At 41.9% G+C, this 13,129-nt stretch overlaps 1 long non-coding RNA gene across 2 annotated transcripts; it reads left to right on the top strand.

Moving 5' to 3' along the window:
- Positions 1–3,538: 3,538 nt before the first annotated feature.
- Positions 3,539–5,742, top strand: LOC139830814 (uncharacterized). Of its 2 annotated transcripts, none has more exons than XR_011744295.1 (4): positions 3,539–4,005; positions 4,234–4,310; positions 5,195–5,270; positions 5,424–5,742. It is a non-coding gene; the product is annotated as an uncharacterized lncRNA (long non-coding RNA). The 2 variants fall into 2 exon arrangements; XR_011744294.1 differs by having other exon boundaries at positions 3,995–4,068.
- Positions 5,743–13,129: the final 7,387 nt, after the last annotated feature.

Here is a 13,129-nt window from a genome sequence, read left to right as displayed (position 1 = left end):
AACCAGTGTGAAATTATCTTTCAGATGCCACTGACCTTGTATTTTTAGGATTTTTGTGCGATTTTTAATAAATAGAACTTGATCACTGTTTCTGGTTAGTATTTTGAGTCTCAAAAATTGAAAAATAAATATTTTTGAATGATTCCAATTGTGTTGATCTTGTTTTGTTACTGTGCATCTAGGAAAAATACCAGTAGCCTCTGTTAGTGGTATTTTGTTTCTGGTTATGGTTGTATGGGTGTCACATGCTATAATAGGACTAAAGTTTGCCTCGCCGATGTACTGCTAACTGCTAGTTAGTTGGGTAGATTACCGAAAGACTCTAACTCTAAACCCGTTAGCAGTTGTTTTTCAACCGTCAGGGAAACTAACTCAGACCCCTATCTACGCCGACTACTTTCAAGGTCATCTGAAGCATCTCTACTACGCCAACAAAGCAAAAGCCAATACCTTCAAGATCAGCTAGAGCATCTCCACTACGCCAGGAAAGAAGAAGCCCCACCTTCAAGAGTAACTGCACCTCTGCGAGAAGACCTACTAACTTGGTCTAACCTTGGAGTACAATCGCGCTACCCTCGAGGATATCTTCTTGAAACCACCCCCTAACACACCGTCTAACCAGCTGAGAGAAAAATAGCGCCAACGCCTACATCACATGGTTCATCTGGTCCTCATCAAGTGAAGCTCATGAAGATACTCCAAGACTCAAGACTTTAGGCGTAGTTTACCCGCTAACTTCTTAGCTGTTACTTAAGTCAGCACCGACCCTCAAGCTGAAGATTGTCTTCAACGACCCCTGTTGCTGCTTCATATGGGTACCAACCAGGCGTTTCATCGACTTACTAACTCACTGCGCGTCCCCTATGGTTTAGCTAACACTGTGAGTGCCTCTTGAAGTGGTGGTCTGCACGTCGCCCCCGAAGATTCTTCAACTAAACAAGGAAGATCGACGACTTCTTCAGAAGCCCCCGACAGGACCGCAAGGCAGAAGCTCTAAGTATTTCCGAAAGTCCGATGAAAAATCTTAAGGGTGGAAGACTTCGCCTTCCACTAAAAGTTGGAGCTAACCCTAACATTTTAAACCTTTCTAACACACCGTTGGAAACGTAGGATGCACTAACCCCTCTTGAAGCCGTGGACTACACAACGCCCTCTGAAGATGTTTTCAACTCAAGACAGGAGATCGTTAACTTCTGCAAGGAGCGCCCGACAAGACCCGTGGCGGGAGCTTAGAGTTTTCAAAGACCCCCGGTGAACAATTTTAAGGGTGGAAGACTTCGTCTTCCACTAAAACTTTAAGCTAACACTAAAAAGTTTTCAACCCCGCTAAGGCACCATTGGAGTGCACTAAATTTTCTGAAGTCGTGAGCTCCACTAGGGTCATTAAGAAGCTACAGGTCTAACATCTGCACGGAGTAGTCAACCTCTTCATGAAGCTCGCCATCGGCAGGAATCCATCATGTCTCTCAGAAGCTGAAGTTGCGACCCTCTCCACAACGGCGCGCCAACAGAAGAATGGAGTCTAACTTTCGTTAAGCTTTACAACCCCTCTAGTTCTACGCTCGGTAATCTCGGGACGAGATTATTTTAAGGGTGGAAGATCTGTAACACCCCAACTTTTGCAACCTTGATTAATTGTCCTTAATGCAAAAATCAGGGGGAACAAAAACTTTTTCTAAGGACTAATTAGATGAATTGCCTTGATCTGTCTGTTAAGATGAATGACTTTGATCTGTAGGTAGATGTATTGTCTTGTTTTGCTTGTTGAGTTTTGTCTTGAGCTTTTTCAAAGAACAACACCTCTAGTGGTTAGACAAACAACTCACCTAATAAAACACATTTGAGACTTAGGAAAAATTGTTTTCCTTTTTACTACATCAAACACTTCTCCTCATGGCAACATGAGTGTGCCATCTTGATTTTTCTCTTGGTGGTACAAGATAGCTCAATCATCCTTAATTCATAACTTGGGATCATCTACCCCTAGCTACATCCCTCTCTTATGCCCACTCATCCTTGTTGGTTTTGAGGCCATGTCGACCATCTATGTTGACAGGCTTAAAATGTCCAGACTTTGGCAGTTAATCTCTAAGCAACCACAACTGTTATTGGTGATCTCAGTGCCTGGATCCCATCTATGCAACACCCTCTTCAACCTCCACGTCTTGCGTGTCTCAGTCAATCCTTGCAGCTCATATATTCAACTTGATCTTATACCCTATCCAGTGTTTCATCACTAGATCACTTCTTCCTCTTTTGCTTCTTGTTTTTATTTTAATCCAAGTTTAATCTTCACAAAACCAAGAGTGGGAATGATGGGTACATTTTGTAGCCACCATCTACCCTTGAGAACACTTCTCCCTAAGTTAGTTTTCTCTCTCAAAAATCCTATTGATTTTCCTTCTCTAGATTTGATCACAAAACTACTTCTAGTTTTACTAAATCTTTTCAAGATATTTCTTCAAGGAAAACAAGGAACTGAAATGGGATTTGTTTTTCATCCCACTTCTACCAAGTACTGATCTCTAAAACATTATTTTCTATCTTGCTTTCTTTTTAGCAAAAGGCTTGTTTATGATACCTATACCATTTCTTGTTTTCCCTCTTGCTTATTTTTTTTTACATTGGAGAAAAACTCTACTTTACTAGAGAAAGTAGGTAGAATATTTTGAACCCCTATGTTCCAACTAGTTTTATCTCAACACTTTCAAATTTCACCCCACTTGAGTTCATTCCCAATTGTCCCTAGACAATTGAGGTGTTTCAAATACGTTTCCAATAAGTTCTATTTCAAATGACAACTCTTGCACATCTTGTGTACATCTCTGATCTACCCCATAATGTTCCTTCATCCTCCAATTCTTGATCAAATGGATGATCATTTGATACTTTCAAACCACTCCCAATTGACCTCTTATTTGTAGAACAATTTATATTCTTTTCCATCATCACCTTGACCTCATGAATTCATAATTTATGTCACCATATTCATCATTGTGGGTATATGGTTACTTCTCTCATCATCTCTCTTAACCTTGCCCTATCATTGACTAAACCACCATCACCATCCCATCTACCTTGACATGCTCATGCATTGTTGCATGTGGCCAACCCCAATCTTTCAATTTTGAATTCAAATAAAAACTTTTATTCATCAACTATACCTTGGGAACCATCTTCATCATAAGTTGGTCTCAACCAAAGTGGTGGAGATTATTCTCATGGCACATGTCACCTTCATACTCCTTTTTATCTATATGTATCTACTCCTATTTTTATCTTTATCAAAGTCACTCATTGACATTATCTTCTCAACATCATGCCTTGGTCTATGCACATGAATGTTGTGCACCTCTCTCATTGTTCACTTGTGTTTGGCAAGAAAATGGAGCCGGCCATTGTGTTGGCATGACAAATTCGGCCAGCTATTGTGCTCCTCACTTTCTTCTCTTGCAAGCTTTGCCTCCCAACTACCCCAACAATTAAATGGGCAGCCACCCACCTTAGCCAATCAAAATGGAGGCAGCCACCCATCCTCCCTCTATATAAGAGCTTGGCCGGCCACCTCCTCCCCTTTGCTTCATTTCTTCTCACTCTCCACTTTCTCACACTCTCCTCCTGCCCTCCACCACGAAATGGTGCTGCCCCTTGCTCCCATGGCCGGCCATGGCCATGGAAACCACTCCAAGATGAAGCTCTCTCCTCCCTCAAGCTCATCCTCACCATGAGAGCATCTCTCTCACTCTCTTCTCCCCTAATCTTTGATGAATCCAGCTCCCTTTCTCTTTTCCCCTCTCACAAGATTGGATCTTGATGCAGGTGCATGTTGGTCCAAGCATGGAGAAGGTTGAGCAATCCTCAGATCTGAAACTCTTGACCCAATTTCGTCCAAAACCTTGCAGTAATTTCTGCTATCTTGCTGTTTCAGATTCTGGTACGATTTTGTAAAATCCGTCAAATCTTGTGTGCAGATCCAAATCGAGTGATTCAAAGTTCCACAGATAGGTACTGAAAAGATCCACAACTTGGCGTTGGTCTCATTCTCAAATTCGTTACGGATTTTGCATGGTAAATAAAGTTCTGCAAACATGCAGAATCACTGTTTGTTAGATTTCTTCCGTTTTACAAAATCTTTTTGAGAAAACTCAACTGTGGGTGAAATAACTCTTCAGTACCTTCATTTTGGCGTTGGTTTCACTTCGATTGACCTCCTGAAACAGAAATGGTTTACAGATCAAGATCTGGTCAGATCTGACTTTGTCGAATTAAACCAGGAGCTTGGAGACGAATTTTTGAATGAAACCAGTTGGGTAAGAACCACCTATTCAATACCTTTCGTATGAAGCTGACCTCATATTTTTATGATTTATGTACGATTTGTGGTGAATTAAACTTGTTCTGTGCGTTCTGCAGACATGGCTGTTAGCTTTTAATTCATCAAAAATCCAATTTTGAACCTAATTGAGTGGTTCCAATTCTGTAGGATTACTGAATGTTTTCTTAATCATCTCAAACAAGTTTCAAACCTTTATCTGTTGTGAAACTCCATAGTTCAAGCAAATGGTGAAAACATGCAGTAAACTTGTCAATCCATTTGTGAGAGTTTCATAAACAATTTGAACCCAAATCCAATTGTGTATGCTTCTCTGTTTAATTACCTTTCCAATGCCTATGGCCTCATATTTTTAGGATTTTTCTACGATTTATGGCTTACAGATCTTGTTTTCTGTACAGTCAGATTCAAAGAAATTCCTAAAATTGTAGGTTTAATATTTTTGGGTGTTTCCAATTGGGTTAGTCTTGTATTAGTACTGGCTATGTAGGAAAAATATTATTAGTCTCTGATCATATATATTTGTTACTGTTAGTAATGTATATGTGTGACATGCATTGTTGAAGCAAAACTTTTCGGTTTATTCAAAACCCTTGACCAACTCTTTTTAGTAGAGATGGGCAACCTTTGTTTTATGCTTGCAAAACAAAACCTCTGCAACTCAACTTTAGCCCTATTGTTTTTCTTAAGTTTTAAAATGATGTGGGATATGGTTTGCTTCCTATTTTGGATGTAGGAATATGTGAACAACTTAATTTAGGAAAACTGTTTTCTACATTTCCAAAAATGTTTGAAAATGTTTTGTGAATGTATTTGATGTCAAACTAATGCTCTTGTCCTCTTTATGATGTTATCTACCAGGGGATGTTTGGTTTATACCATGGTGATAACCGAGAGAGGCAATTGCTAAGTTGTGATACTCTCATACCTTTACTAGGTAGATAAAATGGGTTCTCTTTAAGTTGTTTGTGGTCTCTATAAGTCCTTTGTATGGTAGCTCTTTATTGAATGGTTAAATTATGGTTGTTGTATGTTTGTTTTGTTGGTGCAATGTGATTGATTGTGTTCCTTTTATATTTTCCAGCGATAGATGCGAACAATTCCGGAGAAGAAGAAGAAGTGGAATCGGACGAGGATTTTATTTATGTTGTTGGGATTCTTATATTGATGGAGTAGAAAAAGTACAGGGACAAATAAGCCAAGGCAAGCCATCTTTTGATCTCTTGCTATTTATCCTTCTTGTTGTGTTCATTGTTCCATTATATACTTGGTTCCTTGTATCATGTGTGATGTTTGGTCCTCTACTCTATGCATACTTATTCCCAAGTATGTTGAACCCCTTGTTGATGTTAGGCATGCTTACCCTAAGCATGTATGCCCCCTTGACCACTTATATTGTCACCTTCTTAGTGGTATGATGATTAACATCATGACCCTTGTTGAATCATCTTAGTTATGATGTCCCCATGCATGCTTATCCTAAGTATGTATGATCCCCTTGACACCTCAATTATCATATCCTTAGTGGTATGATGGCTAGCATCATGCCTTGATGTATCTTAGTTCACCCATAAAACTATAGGTTGGGAACCCCCTTGGAAAAATACCTTGTCGAAAAGAATTTTTGAAAACCTTGGGTGAGTTGGACTTACCCAAGCGTGTGTTTACGAAAGGAAAGGATCTTGGCAAAGATGGTTGGAAAGAAAATCTTGTTTTCGAAAACTTTGGCGCCTAAGTATTCACCCGTGACAATTAACCCGCGCAACCACATCTACTCCAACGTGGGCACGGAGCTTAGCTTGACGTTTGTTCTTCTTAGCATGAGGCACCGCACAACTATACAAGGGTACGGTTACCCCCGAGTCCGGGTTGTCATGGTTGGGACAATAGTATAACGGGAGGCCTTCGGGGCTGACCCGTCCGGAAGACACTATGGGTCTCCTGGCTTGGCGGTGGAGCCACGCTCAAAGGGAGGTGAGCTGCCACAGTGCCGGGGAGGTACATACTCCATAGGGTAGGACCTCTTGCTAAGTCGAATGGGCGAAAGGCTATGTTCGGGTATCCGTCGTGGCATATGTTGTTATGCGGGGATGATGCCCACACGATAGGTATCCGGATAGAGGTGGGGAAAGTGTGCAAACTCTGCAGAGTAAAATCTATTCGAATAGCCGCGTCCGCGGTCATGGACGGTTGGAATGGCTGTTGCTTAGCCTGATGAGTTTTTGGTTTACAAAAATTGTTTGGAAAATGAAAGAAAGGAAATTGTTTTCGGAGTACCGGAAGGGTACGGGAATGGTTTGGTTGACCATATGGAGATGGTCGGAAAGGAAACAAATTGGGTTACTCCCATCCTAGTGTTTTATGTTGTAGAACTCTTTTGAAGTATCTTCTTTAACAAAGATATAGAGATGTCATAGAACACTCCTAAGTATCCCCTTCGACCGAGAAGTTGGGATACTATCTCCACCAAAGAAATTACATCTCTCCTAGATGCTATATTCACAAGAGAAACTGATTCTCTTATGCATGCTATATCCACAAGAGAAACTACTCTTCCTCTCTTGTCTCTTTAGTTAGCTCTTGTTAGTATCTTCTTGATGGTTTGCAAGTACAATTCCAAATGTACTCACGGCTTTGTCCCTGGCTATTTACTTGGCCAGACTTGGAGGAACACGACGGATGAAGAAGGAGTTGGCGACATCTATGCGTGCTAGGAACGTCTTCCCAGTCAGTTGCCTGTAGGGTTATGGCAGATGACTTGGGTACTGCGCTGCTGAAGTGATGATGCTACTCTGATGTTTAGTTAAGCCCTTCGAGGCTATTATGTAAGCATTGGTCATGTGACCATGTTGTAATTTTCTTATTCCGATTTGTAATGGATGGTGTAATTTGATATCAGTTCGGTTATGTGTTCACGGCGCACTGATCATGGGATCGTGAACTGCATACATAACAGGGAATTTCGGACAGCTAGTCCGGGGTCCCCACAGGTATTAGGGTTCATCATCATGATTCTACTAGGGTATAATGCTTGAGGTTGATTTCAATGGTGTGGTATATAGGAATGGTGATCAATGGTGTTTAAATAAGAGTAACAAGTTAGGGTTTGCACTTAGGTGGCACTAGTGGATCACATAGGTATTAATCAAAAATAAAGACATGAAATGAGGACTTCATGTGAATTGGTTTTATTTTGATGGATCATGAGCATGCATTCATTTGTTGCTTATTTGGGTTCTACAAGTAAAGTGACATTCATATGATCACATGTGATAGACCTCTAGGGTTATAGAATTGAAACTAATGTGGGATGATCACATAAAATAATGGAATCTAGGTCCTTACTTATATTAGTACTAGGTTTTCTAAATTGTGATATCATTCTTAAAATAATAGTTGGTACTAGAGTTAATGTGATTAAGTACATTGGAATAAAATTAATAATAGCCTTAGCATTTTGTTATATTAAGAGATTTAACATTTAAGATAATTATTATTTAGGGTTTAATTAGAAACTGGGGTCTTATAGTTATTGTTAGGTTTTAAAATAATAACTTGTGAACTAAAAATATTTAAGTCAACAATCTTTGTGTTACTAAAATAATATTGGCTTTTAATATTTCTTGCTTTATTAATATTTAAAGAAAATAGAAAATAGTAATTTGCAAATTAGGGTTTATGAATTACCACTAATATTTAAATTGATGAAAATGTGATTAAGGAAATTAATCTTAACATTTTATTTACTTACTAAATAGCTATTATTTAATTTTGAACTTTAACTAATTTATTGAATTCAAATTGTGTTTTAAAACAAATGAAAAGACATAATTAATGAAGTTAAAAATAAGTGAATTTTTATTTTGACCCACATTTTTATTTTATATTTTTATTGAGTAGGGTTTATTTTTGTGAGCATTTTGATATATTATTTATATTTTTCTGAGCAAAAATGAATTTTATTTATTTCTACAAAGTCTCAGTCATTTTCTGGTTTTTAAATTAAATAGAAAAACTAAATGTACCGATTCATACTTAGTCCTAGACACCGACATGTGGGCCTATTGACTAGGTCAGCTGCCACGACGGCAACGACCAGTCAACAGAGGCTGAGGTGGAAGGGACACGTCGCTCTCTCCGGAGAGGACACCGGTGATGCTCCGGCGAGAGATGGAAATGATGCTAGGGACCCCCAGAGACTACCTAACTTAGCGCATTCGAATCCTCTCATCTCTCTGAGTGAAACGGTATCCTCGGCACCACCAAATGGTCACCGGAGCTGCTCCAGTGAGCTCCTCTACGGCGGCGCCGGCCGGCCAAATCTTGAAATCGGCTACAGCTAACGAAATGAGGCGAATAAGAGGGCTATCGATGCGTAATTGTACCCTGGTTGCGTTGGTTTGGTCGACGAAGAGGATTGAGGTCGGAGATGCCGACGATGTTGCTTCTTCCGTGACTTGCCGGCGAAAGGGAACGGAGAATCCCCGGCGTCTGGAGCCCTCCCCTCTCAATTCCTTTCAGCTGGACGACCACCGTGATCGGGCGCATCTCCTTGACCCAACCTTGAACTCCGGGGTGGTCTTAATCGGCGGCTAGCCGGAGAACAGCCGCCGGTGACTTTTGTTGATTGCGAGAGATGTAGAGGAATTGAGGGGAAATGAAGGGGCGGCGAGTTTCTAGGGTTTCCTAGTGGAGCTTGTGCTATTTTTATAGATCAAGGCGAGGGCGGAATCGTCTTCTTGTCGTCGGCGACGGCCGGGATGCGGTGGTCATGTCGGCAGTGTACTGGGGCATGAATCACGGCGGTTCCAGATGAGATGGGCACGAAAGACCTTGTACTTGCTTCAGAACGTTTTGTTGGCGTCCGAATCCGAGCTTATCCTCGACGAGGGCGTCGTCGACTGGCATGGTCGCGCTGTCGTCCTCCCTGCGATGGAGAAGACGAAGACGATGGCCACGGTGTTTTGTTTGATGCGAACAGGTATTTGGGCCGACCTAATGCTAGGTGGGCTGTTGGCGTTGGGCTGCCCACGGGCTGCACGGCCAGGTAAGGTAAATCCTCTCTCCTCTCCTTTTCTCTTTTTATTTTTTGTTTATTTTTTTTGTTTTTGAATTCATTTGAATTCAGATTTTGAATTGTTCTCTGTTTTGCAGGTTTTAAGAATAGTTAATTCCTACTTAAATCTCTCAAGTATCTAGAAATACTTTGGGTTTCATTTAAGATACTGTGGTGACCCTGCATACCACTGCATGTTGTAGTATGCCAGTCGTTGATATAACATTCACGAAGTACCATTCCGCAAATATTACATCCCTCAGAGTAGTACAACAGAACATAGCAAGGTCCATAACACATTCACATATTATTACAGTTAACATACACATGTCTTCACGGAGCTCCTCTTGGGTCCTCAGAGGAATACTCCTGGGTTCGAGGTGAACCCAACTTAGTTTACAATATATAAGTCTCATTAAGTGATACATTTATTTCCTCGAGCAGCTAAATATTAAGAGTTCGTGCTGCTCGGCTACTACTGCTCGGTTCCTCTAGGCTTGATTTCCACCGGAAGCCTCCCCGGTCCCGTAGACTATGAGATAGTCTACGCCTTCAACTACTCCTGAGAGGTCAGGTTCATCATAGCCGATAATCTCGGCTCCTTCATTGTCGTCGTAGTCCTCCTCCAGACGGTTCAGACAATCTAAGCATGGGATTTAAGAGTGGTATGAGTACGAGCGTACTCAACAAGTTCATTATAGATAAGAGGTGTTTAATGCACTAGCTACGATATTAGACCAGAAAGTCTAATACCAATGCAAGTTTTGATAAACATTTCTTCAAGAGATTGCTTTTATTTCAAAGAGCTATGTCCGTCAGCCTTCACCGGTTTACTAGAACTTCATGGAGTTCCTTTCCGGCCGCGTTCGCAGTTCCTCAATCCCGGAACAGGGAGTGACAGGTCACAGTTCTTTACACTCTGCAGAGGTGTGTTGCTTTACCCATAAGAGATCTTAACCTTGGTGCCAACCGGGCAGCTTTCCCGTCCACACTTCCTTCGGTGTGAGGCCCGGTTTGAAGGTCTAGCCAATCATGTTCCTCCGCTACCTCGAACACCCACCCTTTGTTGCATGCCCCGACCCTGGGTCCTCGCCGGTCCCATTATTCCCACTCACGGGTGGACCCCGACCACGACGACAGTTTGGGATCGAACCAAACTCCTTCGCCGGTAGCTGCAACCCATCATAGACCGCAATACCGTGGGGACTTAAGGCTTCCCCAGCCAACCGCTTGCACTTCAAGCGACAAGTGTCTACGGACTATGCCGTGGGGACTTAAGGCTTCCCCAGCCAACCGCTTGCCCTGACAGATACAAGTGTCTACGGTAAAGCGCATCCGTTGATGAACGAGAGGTGGAAACACTTTTGACTACTCCGTCCCACTCCGGATCTTATGGTTAACACGGTTATTACGGCACAAGAATCACTGGCGACATTTGTTGTTTAATCCTAGATGGATATAAACCCGTGCAATGGAACCTCCACCATATCAACACAATCCATGGTTCCATTGCCCACCACATAGTCATATTCATAGTTATGAAAGTAGTGGTTTTGATTTTTGTGCAATAGTGATAACCATAATACTTTGCAAGTAATTTGATAAAAATACTCAATTGACATGAGCAAGTGATGAACTTGCCTGAACACTGCAAAGTTTTGCAGTTGGAAGTTGTGGACTGACCCTTGTCCTCTGTTTCTGAAAAATAGCATCATTGTCCGATAAGGGCAATGGTTAAAGAAGCAGTTATGCATGATTCCATTTTTAGGGTTTGTTCCCCCCTTCCGATGTCGTTATTATTTCATGTAAGAGGTTAATACTAGGAACAATTTGAGGATCCTTGATTTAAAGTAAGATACAACCTTGAAATGTTGTCAAGGTGTTTTTGAAGTCCAAAAACATTAATGGACTTATTTTCATTATAGAAAATTAGGTGTGTGATTTAAATGATTATTTAAATCATCAAAATAGGACTTATTCTTAATTGTCTTAAAAAATTCTCTTTGATATTTTATTTAAATAGAGAATTTTATGCTGATTAATTTTCATATTTTTACTTATTTTTTGAGAGCTGTATTTTATTTTATAAAATTCTTGGAAATTTTCATTTGAATGGGTATTTTGGAAATGTCCAAAATACCCCTCGGGCCCACCTGTCAGGCGGCCGAGCTGGTTAGGTTGGACCAGCCCAGTGGGCTCGGTCCAACCGACCTAGTCGCTTCGTCATCCTCCACCCCGTAACCCTAATTCCTCTTTCGGCTCCCGCGACACTGAAATCGCCTCCGCCGTCGCCGCCCTGCTCCGGCCGCCTCCGGCCATTATCGGCGACAATCTGGTGCGGATCTGGACCGCCTCTCGACGGCGGACATGGTGGTCCGCGTCGATTTGACGCTCGTGTTCACCTCGACTCTTCCCCAACGCATCTGCGCCTCGGCCGCCCGGATCCGTGAAGGTTCGCTGTTCATCGGCGTCCCTGGCGCCGTGGTGATGCCGTGGAGATGTCGGCGTTGCGGTGGTGTGGCGACCAGGCTTGGCTTGGCTTGGCTTGGCGCCGCCGTCACCGGGCGTGTGCCGCCGTGCCGCCACGGTCGTGCTCATCTGCTACGCCAGTAAGTTGCTCCTCCTCTTTCCTCCTCTGTTATCTGTTCTACCTTCTTCTCTTCCATGTGCTCTGGCCATGGTTTTCCTCCTTGTGGAGGTCTGCCATGCTGCTGTTGCTGCTTTACTGCGCTTGGCTTACTGTGTCGCTATTGCCATGCTTGCTCATGCTGTTCATGATTGTGCACAGTTCTGTGCATGTTTCAGAGCCACATGCTGGTTGATTCTTGCATATTTGGCTTGGAACCTTCCCTGTGCCTCTGTTCTATTTACTATTCTTGCCAGAAATTCATGTGTATTCACTTTGGCTGCTCTGGCATGATTACCATGTGTAATCCTTGCAATTTGCAAGTTCCAGGGCACTGATATGCTGTCCCTTGTGCTTAATTTCATGGGTAAGCTTGGTTGAGCATTACTGCTGGTTAACTGTATGTTTCAATGATTCAGTGATAAGCACTAAGTGCTTTACTTGTTTATTGGCTCTGGTTATTGTTATGGCTTGATTATGTGTGTGTGCCATCCTTGTCTAGATTGATCCAGTGATACATCATGTATTTGATGTGCTTCTGGATACAATTATAAATCATTCATTTGATTATCTGTGAAGCAACTGTTGGTTATGAGTGGCTAGTTAATTATCTGGTACTATGCTTGCTTATATCATCTGTATCAAATGTTAGCAAGCACTGGTGAGCATGTGATCAACAGTGGCTTGTTGATTAATTGGTGAGCTTCTGTCTGGCCTATCTGGTGCTCATCCTGGTGTCTGTGTGACACTGATACTTGTGCTGGGGTGTGTAAATGCCTACTCAAGCATCATCAGATGCTTGCAGTGAACCATTGGTCACTGACAAGATGTTGGTGCTTTGGTTACTTATCTGGTTCATTTATCTGTAACTCCTTGCTTTATTGGATAAATAAATGATGTGAACTGTTTATCAGTAATGATCATATGAATGATCTTGATGTAGCTAAAGGGATGCCAACCACTGGTTGGGTACCCTAGATCATACTGAATCCCCTGGATAATGATGTGTTGCTTTAGTAAATGTCTTAAGTGGATAGGTAGCTGTTGTGACCCTAGCAGGCTCTGTCTGCTTAGAAATGGTTGCTCCTTCCTATGTTGGCTTGCTGTGATTTGG

The sequence above is a fragment of the Lolium perenne genome, chromosome 4 (genome assembly GCF_019359855.2).
Source record: "Lolium perenne isolate Kyuss_39 chromosome 4, Kyuss_2.0, whole genome shotgun sequence".
Taxonomy (NCBI): Eukaryota; Viridiplantae; Streptophyta; class Magnoliopsida; order Poales; family Poaceae; genus Lolium; species Lolium perenne.
This window is presented reverse-complemented; position numbering and strand designations above follow the sequence as displayed.